This window comes from Cryptomeria japonica, chromosome 10 (genome assembly GCF_030272615.1).
Source record: "Cryptomeria japonica chromosome 10, Sugi_1.0, whole genome shotgun sequence".
In the NCBI taxonomy this organism is placed as follows: Eukaryota; Viridiplantae; Streptophyta; class Pinopsida; order Cupressales; family Cupressaceae; genus Cryptomeria; species Cryptomeria japonica.
In genome coordinates, this window is record NC_081414.1 from 503,209,910 (window position 1) to 503,220,036 (window position 10,127).

Sequence of the window (10,127 nt, forward strand, 5' to 3'; positions counted from 1 at the left end):
AAATCAAGAACATTATTGGATTTTTTTGGAATACTCTTAAAAGTTGTTCTAACTTGCTTTCCAAATTGACATTCCTTACATACCAGATTGTGAGGTTTTACAATCTTAGGTAAATCCCTTACTTCCTTAGTTGTACTGATCTTCACAATGCAATCAAAATTCACATGACAAAGTCCCTTATGCCATAACCAACTTTCATCAATATGTGCAATCAAACATGTTTTCTCTTTTTTATTCAAGTGAAAGATATTACCTTTAATCTGATTACCGGTTGCAATTTCCAAACTAGTTCTATTCATAATTTTGCATTTACCATTCTTGAATTGTAACTGAAATCCCTTTTCAACTAATTGACCAACACTCAAAATATTATGCTTCAAACCTTCAGCATAATAAACGTTGTCAGTATTGTGCTTACCATCAAAAGATATAGTGCCTTTTCCTTTGATAAAATAAGCTTTATCATCCCCAAACCTTACTAGACCTCCATTGTATTCCTGAAAAGTTAAGAATTTACTTTTATCACCAGTCATATGATGTGAACATCCAAAATCAATGATCCATTCATCCTTTTCTTCAATTTTAGCTGTCAGGGCCTTCTCTACCGGTTGTATAGTAGGTGTCGATTGATCTTCTGTTATTGCAACAAAAGCCCATCCATTGTCTACCGCTTCCTCATCAGAATAATCAGTAACTCCTTCATCAGCATAGTAACATGATTTGTCTCTATTCTTCTTAAATCTGTATCTTTGATATTCAGGGTTAGGCTTATATGTTCTTTTAGCTTCTTCTCTCAATCTTGCATGTCTATCAGGACATCTAGATGCCATATGACCAATTTTATTACAGTTAAAACATTTAAATGGTTCTTTACCTTCATACTTACTCCTGACTGGACCTTTAGGCATTTTTCTTGCAAATAGTGCTTCAAGCTCTTCAAGTTCTTCATTTTCTCTTCTGATGTCTTCAATTTCTTTTGCATAAAGTGCTTTCCAATCAGATTTTTCAGATGATGATGATGCTTTGAAGGCTAAATCTGTTTTAATTGTAGCAACATGACCAAATTCCTCAAGTTACTTTCATTTTGTATTCCAGTGGAAATGCTCTTAAAACTTTAGAAACAATCTCATCTTCACTTAAGGATCCTCCACAACATTGTATACCCAAAACAATTTCATTAACTCTTTTCATAAAAGCAGAAATTCTTTCATCTTCTTCCATTTTCAGATTTTCATACCTGACCCAGAAGCATTCCAGTTTTGTAATTTTGACAATGGTATCACCTTCATTCAAACTCTCCAAGTTATCCCAAATAGCTTTAGCAGTGGATCGGTCTGATAATCCCATGATTTGTTGATCTGACAAAGCACTCAAAAGTGCTCTGGCTTTGCAATCATTCTCTTGATCTTTAGCCAAGTTTGGTGGATTAGGTTGACTTTGTGTAGGACCAACATAGCCATTCTTTGTAACATCCCATATGTCTCTTCCAATGCAATTCAGATGTGTTTCGATTCTGATCTTCCATATACCATAGTTAGTTCCATCAAGTTTTAGACTATCCTTCCTGAAATAGTTAGTTGCCATAGAATCTCCTCAAGCTATTAAACTTCTACAAAAAGAGGACTTAGCTCTGATACCAATTGTTAGGACCCAAAGGCAACTGAGAGGGGGGGGGTGTGAATCAGTTGTCTATTAATTTCAACCCAAAGGTAACTTAATCAAACTTGATGCATAATATCAGTAAACCTAACTTAATGCTGGTTGATAGTTTAACAATTAATAACAATACTGGTGAAACTTAATGCATGAAATAGAAAGAGAAATAACATCCACAACATATAACACAAATATTTGTATGTGGAAACCCTATAAGGGGAAAAACCATGGTGGGAAACCTTACCCACAATCAGATGATACTACTATAGATAGTATGTGTATACAAATGGGGTCTGCACATGCAAAAAGGCCAACTGCCTAGAGCTAACTGCTCAATCAAAAAATGAGAGTCACACTAACTACAATAGGATGGTTAAATCCTAGATAATGTATTGCTCAAAATAGCATCTTCATATGCTAGATTAAGTATCGGTTAGGCTCGGATTATCTCCTTCATACCTTCCTTGAATCTTCAAATGATGTTTGCATGAGTAGCTCTGCTTATATTTGCATATACCAAATATCACAACCTTATTTCATCTCCTATCCTCTATATCAATCTCACAATTGAGATCTTACATATATACCTAAACCTAAGACCAATTGTGTAGGTCGGCTCACTAAAAATATTATAATTAAATCAATTACAAATGAATCAATATGTGATGCATCATGTTAGCTCAATGCATTTACAATAATAACCAATCAATAAATCATCTCCATAATGTGTCGTGCTGATCTGGAATAGATAACGCATGCCGGTCCATAACCTAGACCAATTTGCTGGTAACAAAAAATATGCCAAGTCGATTAGACCAATAACCAAATCACCAAAACCAAGTGTCCAAACCATGTCTTCAACATAACCAAGTAACTTCCAGATGATAACAAGTCATCCTCTGTGCGGGTGAACAATATAACTTGTTGGTGAACCAGATACCAGTGACTGTGCATAAGTCACTGAACATGCCAGTGAACATAACGTGTCGGTTCAACATAACCAAAGATCTTCAGAAAGATAAGTGCTGATAAGTATTGACATCAATGACAAAACTAGTGCAACACATCCATAATACCAACACAAACACTATTCATCATCTTGATTATGTGAATCCTAAATACCCAACCCACTAATTAATTATTATGGTTATCACTTGCAAATTAAAAGAAAAATCTCCATGTGGTTCCATGATAGGTCTAGACCCTAAGCGTCCTTATAAGGAACCCCTTAGAAGCCTATTGGTCATGATCCCTGTCCTACACATGTAAGATCCCACTCCCCCTAACCATGGACGAAGACCTTAGGGTAAAAAATAAATCACAATAACATCATAAAGGCTGCCAATGAAATAAATCCATAGTCACATCACAAATTCAAATCTAAAGCATACCATGAACTACAATGCCACATGCAAGACAAGGGTATCTACCATCAAAAGCATAACAATAAGCAAGAGTAAATCATACACCATATTACTCAACCAAAAATAACATCAAATACTCAATAGCAGAACATATCCATCATGTTGGAGCTTACATAAATCATCCTCAACAACAAGGCATTCTTTTACTTGCTGGAGCTAATTCAGCATATATATACAACCCTCAATGATAAGACAATATCCCACATATTGGAGATAAAACCAACTATGAAATGATCAATACATAATCAAAAGACCACTAAGATAACTCAAGAAAATCACAAAAAGCCTCTGGGACAAGCCCACAATCTGGAAAAACCAGTTGAGAAGACCAAACTAAAGAAAAACCCAACAAAAGTGTAGTTTGGCGCAAACAAGAACTAGTTTGGCACATATGCGGTGCAAATTTATTGCATCCACCTCATTATTTGGTGAATACACATCAAAATTTAGTGCATATGTAGTACAAAATAACACATTGAAGGCAAAGAGCAAAAATGATGAAAAATGGATAAATTGAGTGACAAAACTGCCTAGTTTTACACATAAGCTCACAAAATAGACACATAACACTCCCAAAAGGTGTGGGAGAGAAAAATAAAGCTAAGAAAACACATAAATAACACAAAAAATTAATAGAAATAAAATCAAACACCAATTCCCTGCACCTCCTTGACACAAACATATCCAAAAATGCACAAAACTCAAAGAGACAACTCCAAAGATAAAATAAGTAGAGAAGGCATTCATACATCAAGTAAAAATGGTTGTAAGGATTCTTCAAGTCCACAAGAAAAGTAATGTGATGCATCCCCGGTCTATGAGAAATCTTGCATCAACCAAAAAATATTTCCTTTCAGTTTAGTTCTTGTTCAGTTTAGTGTGCAGTTTTCTGTGTTCTTGCCGGTAGGTGCCGATAGTTGTTTGCTTTTCATTGCAGATCCTATTTTTGGTTTCCAAGCTGGTTCATGTTCTTAATTCCATATTTTCAGTCCATTTGGATTCTTTTCCAACTAGTTATCGCTCCTGGTTTGACTATTTTTGGGTTCCAGGATAGTTCTTGAGCTTACTGGTTGATTTTCCTTCATTTTCAAAGTAGTTGCTTGGCGTGTGGATCTATTTGGGGTCTTGTCCGATATTATTTGGTGTGTGGATGACCTTCCTGTTGATCCACACTTCTTGGTTATTATTTTTTGGAGGAATTTCTTTCATTCTTAGGGCCGACCTAGTTACACGTTTCATTTTCCTGCATTGGTAAATGTAATCTTTTGTGGCCGACCCAGATATGTTCTAGAGGGTATATATAGGGTATTATGTAATCATTTGTAGGAAAAAGTTAGTAGAGATCAAAATAAGGATTTAGATTCATGATTAGAGATTCGGTTGACTTTGAGATTTCCGGATGAATTGTATCTGGCTTGTACCCTGCATGTAACCGGTTGACTAACCATATGATGATAACCGTTTGGTTGCCAGAGGTTCTAAGACAATAATATGATCCGTTTCTGTAATCTTTCTTTGTTTTACTATTGCTTTCGTTGTGTTACTCTTTCTGCATAAGTCAGTCAGTTCTCTTTTGAGGGTTTACGGGTTATGGCTATATCAATTGGTATCAGAGCTGGTTTGTGAACCTATTGATCGAAGAAGACCTGGTTATGTACTGGTTGGTTGGAAAGGAAGTTGAGGCAACTTGTAGACTTGTTCAGATCGCCAAACGTGAGGCAGTGCAAGGCTTGCAAGTAGACCGCTGAATCTAGAGCTTGAGGTTGAGGCAGTTAGTTGGTGGAGACTTGAATAGATCGCCGAATTGAGGCAGGCTATAGGGTGGACCGATAGATCATCGAGGAGAGTCAACCAAAATATGTAGTCAGATCGTCGAGCCCCTGAGGCAGTTGCAAGTACCTATTGACAGATCGCCATACCAGATCAAGTGATGGAACTAATTTTTCAATTAACCTCGAGAGTCTGATGCAAGAGCACCACAGTAGTTCAAACCAACACTTGGATTTGATCCCGGTGAGACATCGATCCCGATATTGGCCCGATATTGGTGTGTTCTTATCGGTTGGCTTTGCAGTATATGGAGCGAAGATGAATCGGGTTGTGGGAGGTTTTTGTAACTTGCGGATCATTGAGCGATGTTGTTTTGGGCCTTGTCCAATGTTTTTGGAGGACCGCGTGACGTTTTATGCATTTGAAGACGTTCTTGGTGATTTGGGCCGACATGTTATTGTTTACATGTTTCATCATGAACCGGTTGGTCTTTGGCCGACTCGATCAAGTTGTTATTGCTTGCGGATGGTATAAAGGGAAAGTTTAGAGATTCATTTTGCAAGATAGAGATCAGAGGGAGAGGAGATCAAGCGAAGATGTAGTTTTCGAAGAGATTTTGGTGTGGGGTGACTGAAGTCCGGAGGGACCAAGGTCTGGATCAGTGCAAAACTGTGCAGACTGTTATCAGAGACCTATTTATTAAGCAGAAGATTTGCAGATCTTATATTTGTGTTGTTTGGATTGTTTTGTAATCCTAGGTTGTGGTCCAACGTGTGTAGCCACTGAAGGCTTATGCAATTTGTTAAATGGTTGTAATGATAGATTTATCTGTTACTGGTTATATCCGGTGTTTCTTCTATCGGTTAGGGTTGCTTACTAGTTATATCTTGTTATTGGTTACCGGTTGCCATTATCTTGCATGGTGTTTTGTGTTATAGGCTACAAGGCGGGGATGTCCTTCATTGGATCTCCCTACCTTGATTTCATCAAGTGGTATTAAGAATGAGATGAGGAACGAAATCCATAATGCATTGGCTAGTTTGTAGAGGAATCCAAAATCTCAAGATGAGTATGAAGAAGACGATGAAGAGCTTGAGGTGGAAGAAGTTGAAGGACCGAAAGATGAAAGAGAGGAAAGATTCCTAAGAGTAGTGGCGAAAGTGAGTAAAGTTCATAAGTGGAAGTTTCAAACTTTTCTGGAATGCTGAACCTGAAGGATCTGATTGATTAGATCAGAGAGTTGGAGGATTACCTTGAGTTTGAGGATGTCAAGGACCTGTAGAGAGTCCAGTTGGCACAAACTAAGTTGAAAGAGAATGTTGCCTTATGGTGGAAAGAATTGCAGAGAGACCGAGTGGAGAATGATGAAATAAAGATCACCAGGTAGAGACAAATGGTTGCAAGATTAAAGGCCAAGTTCATACCAGGAGACTACCAATATACTATGAAAGAGTATACTGAGGAATTCTACAAGGTGATGATTAGATCTAGACATAGAGAGATGGATAAAGAAAAGGTGGCGAGTCACATAAATGGACTTGCATCTAACATTTAGGATGAGATGAGTATATTGAGGGTTTCCATGGTTAAAGAAGCTTACCAGTATGCTTTGAGGTCTGAGGATAAGGTGGGAAGAAGACATACGAATAAATCTAGAGGGAAGGAGAGATTCAAGGGGCATATGAGTACATAGAAGCAAAATGTTAAGGAAGAATCAAAACCTAAGTGGAGTAAAGAACAAGAATAGAAAAAATAGAGAAAAGGCAATGGCAGTACCAGCAGAGAATTTCCTGGCAAATGTTTTGTGTGGAGAAACCAGACATAGATTTTATGAATGTAAGCAGGGAATGACAAGAAGTTGTGTGGCAAATGAGGAACCAGAAGGAGAAGTTACCAGAACTGATTGTGCACTAGAGCGAGGAGAATCCCTTATGTTCAGAAGAGTCATGATGGAGCAGAGCAGTGAAGATACCAGACTTACTCAGAGAAAGAGTCTTTTTCGGACTGTGTGCAAATTAGTTGGTAAGTGTTGCAAGGTTATTGTGGATAGTGGAAGTACTGATAATTTGGTATCTGAGGAGATGGTAGTGAAGCTTGGATTGAAAAGGCTCGAGCACCCTTGTCCTTATAAGGAAAGTTGGCTACAAGATGATCAAAAGTTAGAAGTAAAGTAGCTGTGTTTGGTGAATTTTAATATTGGACCTTTTAAGGATGAGGTCTTATGTGATGTTGTATCTATGAGTGCTTGTCATGTCTTGTTGGGAAGACCTTAGCAGTTTGATAGAGGAGCTATTTATGACTGTAGAAGAAACTTGATCACTATTGAAAAGGATGGGAAGAAGTTCACATTGATTTCTTTGAAGGAGAAAGAGAAGGAGGTGAAGAACCCGAGTCTCAAGAGAAGTGGTCGTACTGAGAAACTGGTTGCAGAGGTTATATTGGAAGGTGGAATGAGTTTGCAGAAGGACCTGATAGATAATCCTAATAGACAAATAGAACCGGATGACATAAAGCTTATGGTTACAAACCGGATGAAGTCTTGTGGCAGAAATAAATCTGAGTTGCAGAAGAAAGAAAGTAGTAAGAAGAGACAATGTGCAAATCTGAAGCAAAGGAAGAGAAACAAAGAGAGTTAGGAGTTAGAGAATTTGGTTGAGGTTCTAGAGGAGCTAAAGAAGAGGTTTGCAGATAAGGAAGATGTTTTGATAAAAAATGAGCATGGGGTCTTTATCTTGAATCCTTTTCAATGTTCATGATTTTCCTCTCATGGAACATCTCTTTCTACCTGCGGTGTTTAATGTGGGAGCATCCTAGTCTATGAGCAATCTTGCATCAACCAAAAAATATTTCCTTTCAATTTAGTTCTTGTTCAGTTCAGTGTGCAGTTTTCTGTGTTCCTCCTGGTAGGTGCTTGTAGTTGCTTTCTTTTCATTGCAGATCCTCTTTTTGATTTCCAGGTTGGTTCACGTTCTTAATTCCATATTTTCAGTCCATTTGGATTCTTTTTCGACTAGTTATCGCTCTTGGTTTGACTGTTTCTAGGTTCTGGGATAATTCTTGAGCTTACTAGTTGGTTTTCCTTCATTTCTGGAGTGGTTTATTGGTGTGTGGATCTATTTGGGGTCTTGTATGATATTATTTGGTGTGTGACCGACCTTCCTGTTGATCCGCACTTCTTGGTTATTATTTTGTGAAGGAATTTATTTCATTCTCAGGGCCAACCTAGTTACACGTTCTATTTTCCTGCATTGGTAAATGTAATCTTTTGTGGCTGACTCAGATATGTTCCGAAGGGTATATATAAGGTATTATGTAATAATTTGTAGGAAAAAGGCAGTAGAGATCAGAACAAGGATTTTGATTCGTGATTAGAGATTCGGTTGACTCTGAGAGTTCCAGATGGATTGTATCTGGCTTGTAGCCTACATGTAACCGATTGATTATCGGATGTTCTATGATTACTGTATGATAATAAAAGGTTTGTTGCCAGAGGTTCTAAGACAATAATATGACATGTATCTGTAATCTTTCTATGTTTTACTGTTGCTTTTGTTGTGTTACTCTTGCTGCATAAGCTGATCAATTCTCTTTTGAGGGTCTACCGGTTATGGCTGCATCACAATGAAATAAGATATCACATAGATAATACAAGATTTCATTCATAGCAACCCATCTAAACAATAGGAAAACTATAAGAATAATTCTCCCCCCTTGCAAACAATCTTTACAATCATGGAGTCGACAAATCTTTTCAAGTCAAAATGCAGAATGAAGTCAAAGCTCCAACTTGGAAAAATAGATTGGTGGCAAAGAAATTCGAAGTATAGAAAAACCAAATCCAATCAATCCAATCAATCAATCCTCAATCCAATGAGAAGTCTTAAAAAATCCAAGATCCAAGGTTCAACAAGATCAAACTCCAAAATGCAAGCCAAAATTACTCTGAATGCCAACCTCGACAATGCACAACGAAATCTAATAAATAAAAAATTAATTCAAAACTATAGAAACAATTTGACCAATCAGAAAATTCCAATAAACCATATAATATACCTACCATGCATAGTTTTGAGGTAAACAATATAAAATAGTTTTGTAGTCACACAAATCTGTCCGGCTTAATTAAATAAATATTCATTATTTATTTGATTAAAAATCCACTAGCCACCAGTTAATTAAATTAACATTTAATTAATTTATTCCCAAACATTCTTCTATTAATTAAATAAATTATTCAATTTATTTTAATTCATTCATTAAATCAAATTCACAATCAATTAAATAAATAAAATCTATTTATTTAATTAAAATCCCCTTTTCCTCTTTTAAATTAATTGAATAAAAACATTTATTTAAATCATTATCCCCCCCCCCCACTTGCATTTTCCTACAAATGCAACTTGCACACATTTATTGAAATAAATGAATTTTTATTTTAATAAAATCCTATTTTCCCTCACCTGCCAAATCCACTTGCAAAATCTAATCCCCTTCTAGATTCTTCTAACCCCTTCCTAATTAGCCTAATCCATCCCCTAATTATTGTAACATTCCTAAGCAAAATGGAGTCACTTCTCAAAGACTTCAAAAGTCTTTGAAAAACATTTAATGCTTTGTGTGTTCAACAAATTAACCCCCAAAGTCTTCAAAAACTACTAATGGCTCTTACATGACCATTTATGGCTCTTACATAACCATTTATGGTTATTTCAAACTTGTCTCCTCAAACATTTATTGTTTTGACCATATTCATCCTTTTCACATTTGCACAAGAGTTTATCCATTGGATAAAAGCTTTATTCTTTGAATAAAGAGTTTATTTATTCAACTAACCTTGACTCTAACTCTCAAAGTCATATCAAGCATTTAATGTTTATTCCCTCCCCTCTCAACCTATCTCACATTGACACTTGTCATCCTGGGATTGGGTTGAAAGTCCTCACATGGATTGAATACCATTCAATCCTGACCCTTGTTGAGATTACTCAATCTCAACCATCAATTGCTCCATTTTTCCTATAAATAGAGCCCATTTTTTCATAATCCAGATCCTGAAAAACTTGTATGCATTTAACCTATAGGCATTTTAGAGATCATTTAGCATAGCAAACTAATATCTTTGTTATTTTAGTTAAAATCAATCATTTTTATAGCATCTAGTATTTTAGTTTTTCATTTCCCATTTGAAGCAAAATACTCAAATCTCAATCCTCCATAAGCATCCATAGTGCAAAAAGCTGCTGAGAGATACACTATTTTGGAACTTGGAGAGGAGAG